Source organism: Spinacia oleracea, chromosome 3, assembly GCF_020520425.1.
Source record: "Spinacia oleracea cultivar Varoflay chromosome 3, BTI_SOV_V1, whole genome shotgun sequence".
In the NCBI taxonomy this organism is placed as follows: Eukaryota; Viridiplantae; Streptophyta; class Magnoliopsida; order Caryophyllales; family Amaranthaceae; genus Spinacia; species Spinacia oleracea.
Genome location: NC_079489.1, coordinates 74,267,249 through 74,278,514, shown reverse-complemented (window position 1 = coordinate 74,278,514; position 11,266 = coordinate 74,267,249). Strand labels below are relative to the sequence as shown.

The 11,266-nt window shown below is 33.7% G+C and overlaps 1 long non-coding RNA gene across 3 annotated transcripts; it reads right to left on the bottom strand.

Moving 5' to 3' along the window:
• Positions 1-4,641: 4,641 nt before the first annotated feature.
• On the bottom strand, positions 4,642-10,153 carry LOC110792601 (uncharacterized). 3 transcript variants are annotated; one of them, XR_008930641.1, is made up of 4 exons: positions 10,082-10,153; positions 9,434-9,580; positions 5,357-5,443; positions 4,642-4,931 (listed from the first exon to the last, which is right to left on the bottom strand). It is a non-coding gene; the product is annotated as an uncharacterized lncRNA (long non-coding RNA). The 3 variants fall into 3 exon arrangements; XR_008930640.1 differs by having other exon boundaries at positions 4,642-5,443; XR_008930639.1 differs by lacking the exons at positions 4,642-4,931; positions 5,357-5,443 and having other exon boundaries at positions 9,126-9,580.
• Between the last annotated feature and the right edge of the window lie 1,113 nt (positions 10,154-11,266).

Here is an 11,266-nt window from a genome sequence, read left to right as displayed (position 1 = left end):
CTTCCTGATTTCCAAAGGAGTAAGATTGGTCCTAAGACTATTGATGGGATTTTTATTGGTTATGCTTCTAACAGTGCTGCATATAGACTCATTCTTAAGGATGCATCTGGTTTTGGTCCAATTCGTGAGTCAAGGGATGTTGAATTTTTTGAGCATATTTTTCCTATGAAATTGAATGTGCAAGCAAGTTTACCTGTTCCATCTCCATCTTCTTCTGTTGTGCATCATGACATTGCATCATCTAATGTAGAACCTAGAAGGAGTAAGAGAGCTAGAACTGAGTCTAGTTTTGGTCCTGATTTCATAACTACATTTCTTATTGAAAATGAGTCTCTGGATGAGCATGAGATAGATGCATTTATTTTAGAAGAAAATCCTAGGACATATGGGGAGGCTATGAGGTCTGTTGACTCTAGTTTTTGGTTAGAGGCCATAAATAGTGAGATAGAGTCTATCATGAGTAACAATACTTGGGTTTTGACTGAACTTCCTAGGGGTTGTAAAGCTTTAGGAAGTAAGTGGATTTTTACAAAGAAAGAGGATACTAATGGAAATTTGATCAAGTTTAAAGCTAGATTAGTAGTTGGTGGTCATCATCAAAAGAAAGGTCTAGATTTATTTGATACCTATTCTCCTGTGACAAAGGTTGCTACCATTAGAGCTTTAATTGCACTTGCATCTATTCATGATCTTATTGTGCATCAAATGGATGTGAAAACTGCCTTTTTGAATGGTGATTTGAAAGAGGAGATTTACATGAAGCAACCAGAGGGATGTATTGCTCCTGGACAGGAAAACAAGGTATGTAAACTCATTAGATCGTTATACGGTCTAAAACAAGCACCTAAGCAATGGTATGACAAGTTTCATCAAACTATTATTTCTGATGGTTTTTGTGTTAATGATTCTGATGCTTGTGTGTATTCTAAACTTGACAAGTCTGGCTGTGTGATCATATGTCTATATGTGGATGATATGTTAATTTTTGGAACCAATATAGATGTTGTTAATGCAACTAAGGCCTTCTTAAATTCTTGTTTTGAAATGAAGGATTTGGGAGAGGCGGATGTTATTCTTGGCATAAAAATTATTAGAACTTCATATGGGCTGTCTTTAAACCAATCTCATTATGTTGAGAAAATTTTAAAGAAATTTAATCAATTTGATTGTACACCTGCGAAAACCCCATATGATTCTAATATTACTTTGAAGAAAAATAAAGGTGATAGTGTGTCTCAGGAACAATATGCCAAGATCATTGGAAGTGTGATGTTTTTAATGAATTATACTAGACCAGATATTGCATATGCTGTTAGTAGATTGAGTAGGTATACTCATAGTCCTAATCGTGATCATTGGAATGCTTTAATAAGACTATTGAGGTACTTGAAAGGCACTATCAATTGGGGTTTGCACTATCATAGGACACCATGTGTTTTAGAAGGATATTGCGATGCTAATTGGGTGTCAGATAATGATGAGATTCATTCTACTAGTGGCTATGTTTTCACTCTTGCTAGTGGTGCTATTTCATGGAAATCATCTAAACAAACTTGTATTGCTAAATCTACAATGGAATCTGAGTTTATTGCTTTAGAATTGGCAGGTCAAGAAGCCGAGTGGCTAAGGAGCCTGCTAGCTGACATACCATTGTGGGGGAAGCCAACTCCATCAGTGTCCATGCATTGTGACTCACAAGCTGCAATTGGGGTAGCGAACAATCAATCCTATAATGGAAAAAGGAGGCACATTCGCGTGAGGCATGCAATTGTTAGAGATCTGATCAGAAATAATGTGATATCACTTGAGTATGTAAAGTCGGAGAGGAATATTGCAGATCCTCTCACCAAAGGGCTTTGTAAGAAAATGGTGCATGAGTCAGCACAAGGAATGGGTTTAAAGCCTATTGAGGAGTGAATTGTGATGGATACCCATCTTGGAGAAATCTAAGTTCAATGGGTCAAACTAAGTCACAAAAGAACTCGCGTTTTGTATACTACTACCATTCCTATTAATAAAGTGATGTAGTATTTTGTCTTACTGTCAAATGAGTAAGGATGAGCCAAAGCTCTTAATAAGTTCATAGCCTATTGAGGTGGTTTATGACAGTATAAACCTGATGAACTTACCTATGTGAATGTGGGGGCTACGCCCAACCCCCTATGAGGTCCCTTGGCTTAGGACCTCTAGAGAGTTCATGAAATACCAGGAACTTGTGGGGCACTGACTATTAAAGTTCGCGAGAACACTACTTGTTTTGAGAAAAGTTTGGTGCGCTGTTGTGTTACTACAATCCCCATGCAGGGTTCAAGGATAAATCCACCTTATATGGCTGTATGACATACTAGTATGCACTAGGTATCAATTCAAGTCCACAAGACATTGATACTTGCAAAACTAAGTATCCCTTGCCCAGAACATCTTTCATTACCAAAGCCGTCCTTCTTTTGAATCATGTGGGGGAATGTTGGAGTTTGTTCCTCCAAAAAGGAATGCTTCAAAAGAATGAAAAACCAATTGTCCCACATTGATAAAAAACCCACATACTACCTTCTTTATATATTGCACTACCCTTTAATCATTTGTTTAAGAGTGCTTGAGAGTGGCATGGGTGGTCACAACACACACACGCGCGCGCGCGCGCCGGGCCGGGCTCGGGCGAGGGCCGTGGGCCGTGGGCCTTGGTACTTGGTACTTGGCGAATGCGGTTCGCGGGCGTGGGGTGGGTTTTGTGGACCGGGTTATTCTTTTTGGTCAAGGGCGGTTTGATTAAGTCAGGAGACTTAATCAACCCACTAACTCTGGAAACTGCTCCATTAACCCCACTAGCCGTTTTATGACTGTTGCAGTTCCCCATTACTCCGGTAACTGCTCCACTAGCCGTTTATGGCTGTTACAGTTTCCCAAAAACCTCTCTATAAATTCATCATCTTTTTCCACAGAAGACACACAGAAAAAATTGTTCTTTTCTTCTTCTCCGAAATAAAAACACAAAACCTCCATTGTTCTGGGCATTGCTTAAGGGTGTTCTCAATCTAGTTCTTCGTGGTACACCGAAGGATTGGAGTCGTGTATCCCTGGGGGTCGGTTGCTACGAGTCCGCGTGTACTTAGCGGGGCAAATTCGACTTTAGGGCAGTGATTGGTGTCACGCCACGACATTGTTACAGATAAGCTTGTTCTAATTATTGTTCTTATTAGTCATAGTTCCTACATATATTATATAAGATAAGGATGTCAGGGGGTATAATGGGCATCCACAATACAATATACCAAAAGGTGTTGGGCGCACAAGGTGTAAAATAAATTTATTGTACACCAAGATAACTTTTATTCATTTATTAGTAACTTTAACCTAGTTTTGATTAACTTTTATATTAGTAAAAAAAAGCTGATATATAAATATTTTAAAGGGTTAAATGAATAATTTTATATATTGTTAGTGATTTTGAAGAAATAAGTTTTATTAAAATGAAAAAAAAATCACTAAAAAATAAATAACTTTTATATATATAAGCTTAACTTTTAAGTATTTTGAGTTAACTTTTACTCCGGTGTACATTATTTATTGTACAACCCTTGTAAATAAGAATTTGTGACCCCTTGGATGTCCATTATCTAAAATAATACAATGGCCCTATAATGTACATTAAATGATCCTCGTTAAAAACCTTACTAGGAAAACCCTGTGGGATAAAAACCTAGTGAAGAAAAATAGTACAACACTCATCATAATACGCTTGGGATGTTACCTCGTTAAAAATCTTACCAGGAAAATCCAATGGGACAAAACCACGATTAAGGGAAAAAGAGTGCAACGCGTATTTTCTTCCCTGATGAATACATCACTTGAGATCTTCTAGTTCAATGAATCTAATACCGTTGATAACTTTCCAAAAGTAGCAACATGAAACTCCTTGGAAATTGATTCTCCACAATTTAACTTGATTTTTCAAATCTTCACTTATATGCACTAGGTGAGTATTTATATCACCAAGCTTTTGAAAATAATACCTGAAATAAATATATATACTTGTAAATAATATTACAAAATGTATCCTTTCATATTGGACATATATAAACCTTCTCCTGGAGGTCATAAGTAGTAGTAATCAATAATCTTGACCAAAATTTCTTTAGTCATACTTTCATGACAATACATGACAAATAATAATATCATTTTCCAACTTAGGGTATAATGTAATTTATGGTTCTTTTGGACCATAAAATAAAAACTTAATGTAAGGACATTACATACTCTTATCTTAAAATTTTGAATCAACTCATATTCGTACAAGAATTTTTTCGTGAATAAATTAATATGCATATTCCGTAACTCTCAAGTAGTCAAACTACTGGTTGAGAACTTGAGATGACGTTTCAAAACATTCTTTTAGAGTTTTGATAATATCTCATCAATGTTCACTAGTAGAAAAAAAGCTATTTGCAGCGCGGGCAAAGAGGACCGCTGCAATTGTGATGGATGCAAATAATGGACTTTTATGTGCAGCGAACAAAAACGCTGAAAAAAGTCAATAATTACAGCACACCTGGTTTCATGCTGTTGTATTGTACCTTGGTGTTGCAAAAAGAGGTTTTTAAAAGGCAAATTTCTGACACTATTTACAACTTTTCTTAGTAGTATGCGGTGCAAATAGTCCAATAATTTTACAAAAAAAAAAACTTAATACAGTAATATATTAGTTTTAGGTATTAGCCTCCATAATGTTATCATCTAAAACATGTCGTACACCTAATGTTATCCTCTAAAACCTGTAGTACACATTCACACTATTCTCCATAAATAACACCCATAAATAGAATTTAACTATTTACAGTACTGTGGAATTGATTTTCGCCATCATTTGTTAGGGGATGAGTTAACTAGAAGAGTTACATCATCAATTCCACCATAAATCCATTAATCGCTTCCTGTGAAACAAATTTGTAAAAACAAACTTATAAGCATTTAATCAAGCAATATGCCCTTAACAATTTGTAGAGAAGATCAATGATGCATCAAAGAACTTTCTACTACAGGAATTATCATGCAGAAACGAGAGTCTTAACATTGTGAAACAATAGGCAACTATGGCAAGTTTCAACGTGATGTACACCAGAAAATGCACTTACAATATGAGAAGATGGAAAATAAAGACTAATCAAGAAATTCTTAACAAATCAGATGTTTGACTTCTTATCTTACCTGCTGTCTTGCTTAACCATTTCAAATTTTTAATAATGAATTTGCATACCTTAATCTTGCAATTAATGGACGCTAAAGATAACGCTACTAATGTGGTATAGTTTTGGTAGCTAGCGAGTATAATGGGAGAATGAGAAAGAGAGAGAAGTACGTGACCAGACAGAGGGAGTATCTGTCAAGCAATACTGATAAGTCATTGCGTTGTTCACAGAAGAGCAAGGTAGCATCAGAGCTCAAACTGCATATTGCAAACAGTGTAGAAAAGATCAATGGAAGAAAATAGATTAAATTATCTCAAAACAGGCAGATTAAATTAACATATCCAACCTTTGACATAAATATATGCTAACACCCAATGTCTCTTTGTTTTGGTTGGTTTGTGTTAGTTTTCAACGTGGTTTGAGGGTATATGCTACTGGTTGTTACTTGTTAGTTGAATGACCAAAAAACATTTAACAATACATCCTAATCTCTAACATAATTGTGCTATACAATGTGGCAGTAATAAATGAAGACAGGCAAACAAGAGACCAAGCAGTTGCATTTGGTTTAATAATAAAGATGAACTGACATGCCTGAATCTGATGGATTTCTAAAAGCTAGCTTTGAGGGGACTATTTTTCTTAAGTATACCTGAATTAAGCTAGCTAAAAGTACCATGAATTGTTTTCAGAAGATAAAAGAGGTTATGGATGAATATGCACTTGACGAATTGAATGATAAAATTCTAATTAAGTTAGTACATCTTATGAGGAACACCTACAGGATATAAATTGAATAGACTAAAACAAAGCTTAAAACTTACCAACTCTTCTTTATATGGAGTTCCAAGAAGGAAAATTTACCACGCACACCAACTTTAATCAATCTAAAAGCCAACTCAGAGTTCATGTAACTGGAATGTCAATAGCAGGTTCACTTTATAATAGCAACTAGCATTCTGGTAGACGGTAATGCTCGTCTTCCCAAATGAACATTTACAGATTCTAAAATTTCTAAACTTGCAGTTGCAAATATATACTAAGTGTTTTTCTAACTCTTCTTTAGGATAAAATTATCTGGAATGCCTCATAAAACCGCTGAAAAAATTGGAAACAAGACATTCTTGTACCAACAGTGAAACAAACCATTGCAGGAAAACAATAAGATGAGCTCAATTCAAAATCAAAAATTTGTGGAATCAAGGCAGTTGCCAAAGGGGAAAAGGCTTTTATTTGGCACGGATATTAAGAAAAATGTTGACATAATTAAAAAAATATTTGACACAAAAAAAAAGGGCACAAGAAAGTACTGAAATCAGGGGGGAAAAGAGAAGGCATTGCAAATCTAATAAAAGAGTTGGGAAGTTCTTTTTAAAACATCCCAAAATAAAAGTAAGAGGTAAAATATGGAACGCAAGAGTAACAATTTTAGCCTGTCAGACCAAGAAACAATATACCCCTCAACAAGCAAGTTCCCTAGTGTTACGTACTCCATATAAGTTAGCTTACCAAGAAACGCAAAATGGATGGTACAGGCGTGTGCACGTAGCTCTAGGTGCACCGGGATCAAAACGACCAATATTAAACATAAAACGCGCGTTTTTATTAAATTCCCAGAAAAAAGTACAATGCCTTGAACAAAAGAACAATTCCCCTAAACAAAAGAACATTAAAGGCTCTGTTCTTTTCAGCTATGTTTATCGCGTTTTTATTTGATTCGTTGTTATTTTTGCGATATGTATTCTTCTGGGTTTTATATTTTGAATTCAAACTATGAAGAGGAGAGAGAAAGTGTGAACTAGGTTTTCTTAAATGGGTTTTAGAGAGAGAAAGTAATGAAAATCCCCAAAAATTCGTTGATTTTTCTGCTTCAACATCAAATTAAATTGATTTTTCTTCTTCAAACCTGAATTCTGCAGCTGGTAATCTGATTTTGGGAGGTAATTTTTCAATTTTGTAATAATAAATGGTATGTTTTGATGATTTTGATTTTGTAATAATTGTGTTTTTGATGATTTTGATTGTCTAATAATCGTGTTCTGATGAATTTGATGATTTTAATGAATCAAATTATGTAATAACACGCTGATTTTGTTGAAATCGTTGATTTTGAAGATTTTGATTACGTAATTACGATTTTTTTCCTAGAAAAGAACATTTTTACCTATTAAAGGAACATATGCTCGTATTAAAAGAACAGTTTCATTATGCTCGTATTAAAAGAACAGTTTCATTGTAGTAGAAAAATAGACCATTTGCGTTTCATAATTTGTTCTTTTATTTTACTGTGTTCTTCTTTTTTATTATTTTCAATTTTATTTGCGTTTCATAACTTGTTCTTTTTATTTTATTGTGTTGTTTTTCTTGTTACTTTTTATTTATCCTTTGTTTCTTTGATTGCGTTCTTTTTCTTGTTTTTATACATGTTAACCTATTATTTTTTTCAGATATTAAGAATAATGTGCTTGATAATTCATAACAGAATGATGAAAATGATGATTCCGAATCATATGTTATTGTGGGACAAAGTACTTGACTTGTTCATTTTAGTCTCTATATTTGTTCTTTTAGTCTTTTCATTTGTTCTTTTTATAATACTCTGTTAAAATAACAAAATAAAAACACGTGCACAGTTCTCATTATGCACTCTTTAACAATTTTTCCTTTCTCCTTCTTTGTTCTTCAATTATTTGATTCTACTTCCTATTTGTTCATTTTCTATTTTTCAGCAACTATATATATAATAATTGTACTTATGAGTCATAACCATTAGTCATTTTATAAATACATTTTAGAGAGAGAAAGAGAAGATGATTTATATTCTCTCAACATAAGAGAGATTTTTTGAAAGAGAAAGAGTTAGATGGTGAGTGATAGAGTAAAAAAAAACATTTTCTCCTTATTCTCTCTCTAAAATTCCTTCTGAATGTTTCTTGTTTGTTGAAAATGAGTGAATTAAGAAAAAACACTAGTTCAATTTGGTTAGTTTTCGAAGCAAGAGAATCTCTGGAGAGCGTGATATTTTCCGAGGATTGAGATCAGTTTTTTAAGATTTATTAAAAGATATTGATGTTCCTGATACATGTTGATCAAGTGATTAAGGTACGTTTCCTTGTTCTTTCCTCTAATGTTCTTTTTCAAGTTGTTATGTTCTTTTCACAACTTTACTTTTACTGTGTCATCAACATAGTTTGTTCTTTTAAATCAACATAGTTTGTTCTTTTATATCAACGTACATAGATTGTTAAAAAAGAACATATAATGGTTTGAAAAGAACAAATAACACTTAAAAAAGAACATAGTCCGATTTGTGGTAAAAGAACAAAAAATACTTTTTAAAAAAATATAGATTTAGTTTTAAGTGCATCAAAAAATCTTCGTTTCGTCTTTTTAATTAGAACATAAAATCGTTTGAATAGAACAAATAACAATTAATAAAAGAACATAGTTCTGATGCGTGGGATAAGAACAAAAATACATTTAAATAAAAATATAGATCTAGTTTTAAGTGCATCAAAATATCGTCGTTTTCGTCTTTTTAATTAGAACACTAAGTGGTTTGAAAAGAACAAATACAACTAATAAAAGAACATAGATTTATTGTTCTTTTCGTCCCTTTCATTCTGTTCTTTTGTTTGATAAGGAAAAAGAAAATGTTGTTCTTTTCCATGTGTTTTGTTCTTTTTTCTTCTGTTTTGTAAAAAAGTTGTTGTTCTTTTTTTAATTATTTTGTGTTCTTTTTAACTTATTTATGTTTTTTAATATTTAATAACATTATCGATAATATTTTTTTTTTGTTTTTCTGTTGTATTTTTCACACGATGTTCTTTTTGAAAAATAATTGTTCTTTTTATAGTTTATTAGGAGAGAGAATATGTTATTTTCATTTTTGTATATTTTCTTTAGTTTTTTAGCATTAGTGTTCTTTTCAGGTTTTAGTTAATGTTCTTTTCGTTTACTTTATTATGTTCTTTCTGTTTAGTTTGTTATGTTCTTTTTCGTTTTCTTTTAATGTTTTTGCGTTTTGGTGCAGGTGCACGTAAATCTACGTGCAGGCCCCTGCACCATCCGCGCGTTGACCAAGAAGAGATATACATATGCTAGAGCTCACAAATGAGATAGCCTTATTCACAACTGATGATTACAGACAATGCTTCTGAAGCAAAACTCTTTTGCTCTCTGCACATATTCCTGATTGTTTGCACTAACAATTATGATGATTTATGCATAAAAACACAAGTACTTACTGCTCCAAAATCCTGCATCCCTGACATCAATAGCAAAATGCGTGGAAGTTCCTCAAGACCTCAAGTTGATAACATCCTCAAGCTGAATTGAAGCTGCCTAATATTATTCACCGATTAGTTTACTATCACACACATGTATACAAGCATCTGCACACTCACACACAAACGATAGGTATTCAGACTTCAGCCAATAAGTTCCAACATGAATCTAACCATTGATTGAATATTTCACTGATGTCAACCCGTTGAAACGTATTCAAAACCTTAACCCAAACCATCTATTTTCAAGTTCAGTTTCGGTAGAATGGTCATAACAGGTCAACCTTTGTCACATACAGAACAAACTTAGAAACAGGGGAGGGGGGAAGTATACGTGGAAAATGGAATCTTGGTTTACAGATAAGTAAGATAATACAAGCTCACAATAGGAAAGACTTTATGGTAAGTGGCTACTGCATTTTATCCAGTAAAAATATCTCCTATCACTACTTTCGCAACACTTCAATGCAGTTTCCTGCCTTTCCTTGCTGAACCAATTCCCACAACGAGTGAAATTTCAAAGATACAGTAATGCCAAAAGAAACAAAACTAGCTTCATGAAAAAGAATTATGAACCATAAAATTCATTTGTGTGGCAAAGAAGCATACCTTTGCAATTTTTACAAGTTGGTCATGATTGTCATGACCATAAAAGAATGGCTCTTTCCGGAATATCTATAAAAAAATGGAGTCGTACTGAGTAATTCAGGTCTAAGATACAGTTTAGAAATGAAATATGAGTACTACTACTCCCCATTCCAGCAAACATACAACCAAGGCTCCACATGTCCAACGAATAGTCATAGTCTTGTAAATCAACAAGAAGTTCTGTCCCCTTGAAGTATCTACAAACAAGTTATGAGACATCAAAATAACTGAAATTCAAGATTCACCAAAATCAAGCATCAACTAGGAAAAAAGATATAATGCGACATTCACCAAAGAACGTTGGATTTGAAACCCTCGAGATACCACAAATAGTACAACAATATCAGTCAATTACAACCTACAATCCCAAATATAGTTAATCTAATTAGCTAGATCTAATAGGAAAACCATCAGCAAATTCCATAATTATAATTGAAAAAACCTTTGAAATAATCAACATGCTGAATAAATCAACTAATCAACCAGCCAAACAACGAAACAACAATAAATTGGAAATAAAATATTCCCAAAATTACACACCTTTAGGCATCCCCATCTCGTGGTCGAATTTCCCCTGGATTTAACGAAGCACACCAGCTTCATCTACAAGTTCATCCATCCTCTTCCGGGTAATTAACAAGAATTTATTTCAATTTTATTCAAAAAAAAATAATAAATTAGAGGAAAAACGATCTGAAAAGGGATAAGGTGTAGGAGAGAGAAAGATAAACAAACCTGAGATTTGGGATCCTTGATAGCAGCCGCATTGGAAGCGTCGACATTTGGAAACTCGACATGGTAGAGAGCAGCGAGTTCTTCTTCTCCGTAGTTTTCGTTCTCCTTCGTCTGAGATTTTTGTGTAAAATCAAAAAAATCGAGTAGAGTAAAATTGAAAAACAAAAATCATCAAACAAAGTAGACGAAATATATACACCTAGGAATGAAATTTGATTCTGGACGATGGAGGAGAGTATGAGAGTTAGATCTAAGCTCAAAGAGGAGAGAGAAAGAGGGGCAGTGAGGGATGCGGGAGATTGAGGGAATAAGGTTTAGATCTGAAGCATTATTCATAGCAAATCCCCCGTAAACTGCGCTGCGATAATTACTTTTAATTTTAATAACAAAAAGTCGCAGTGTTTGATGATA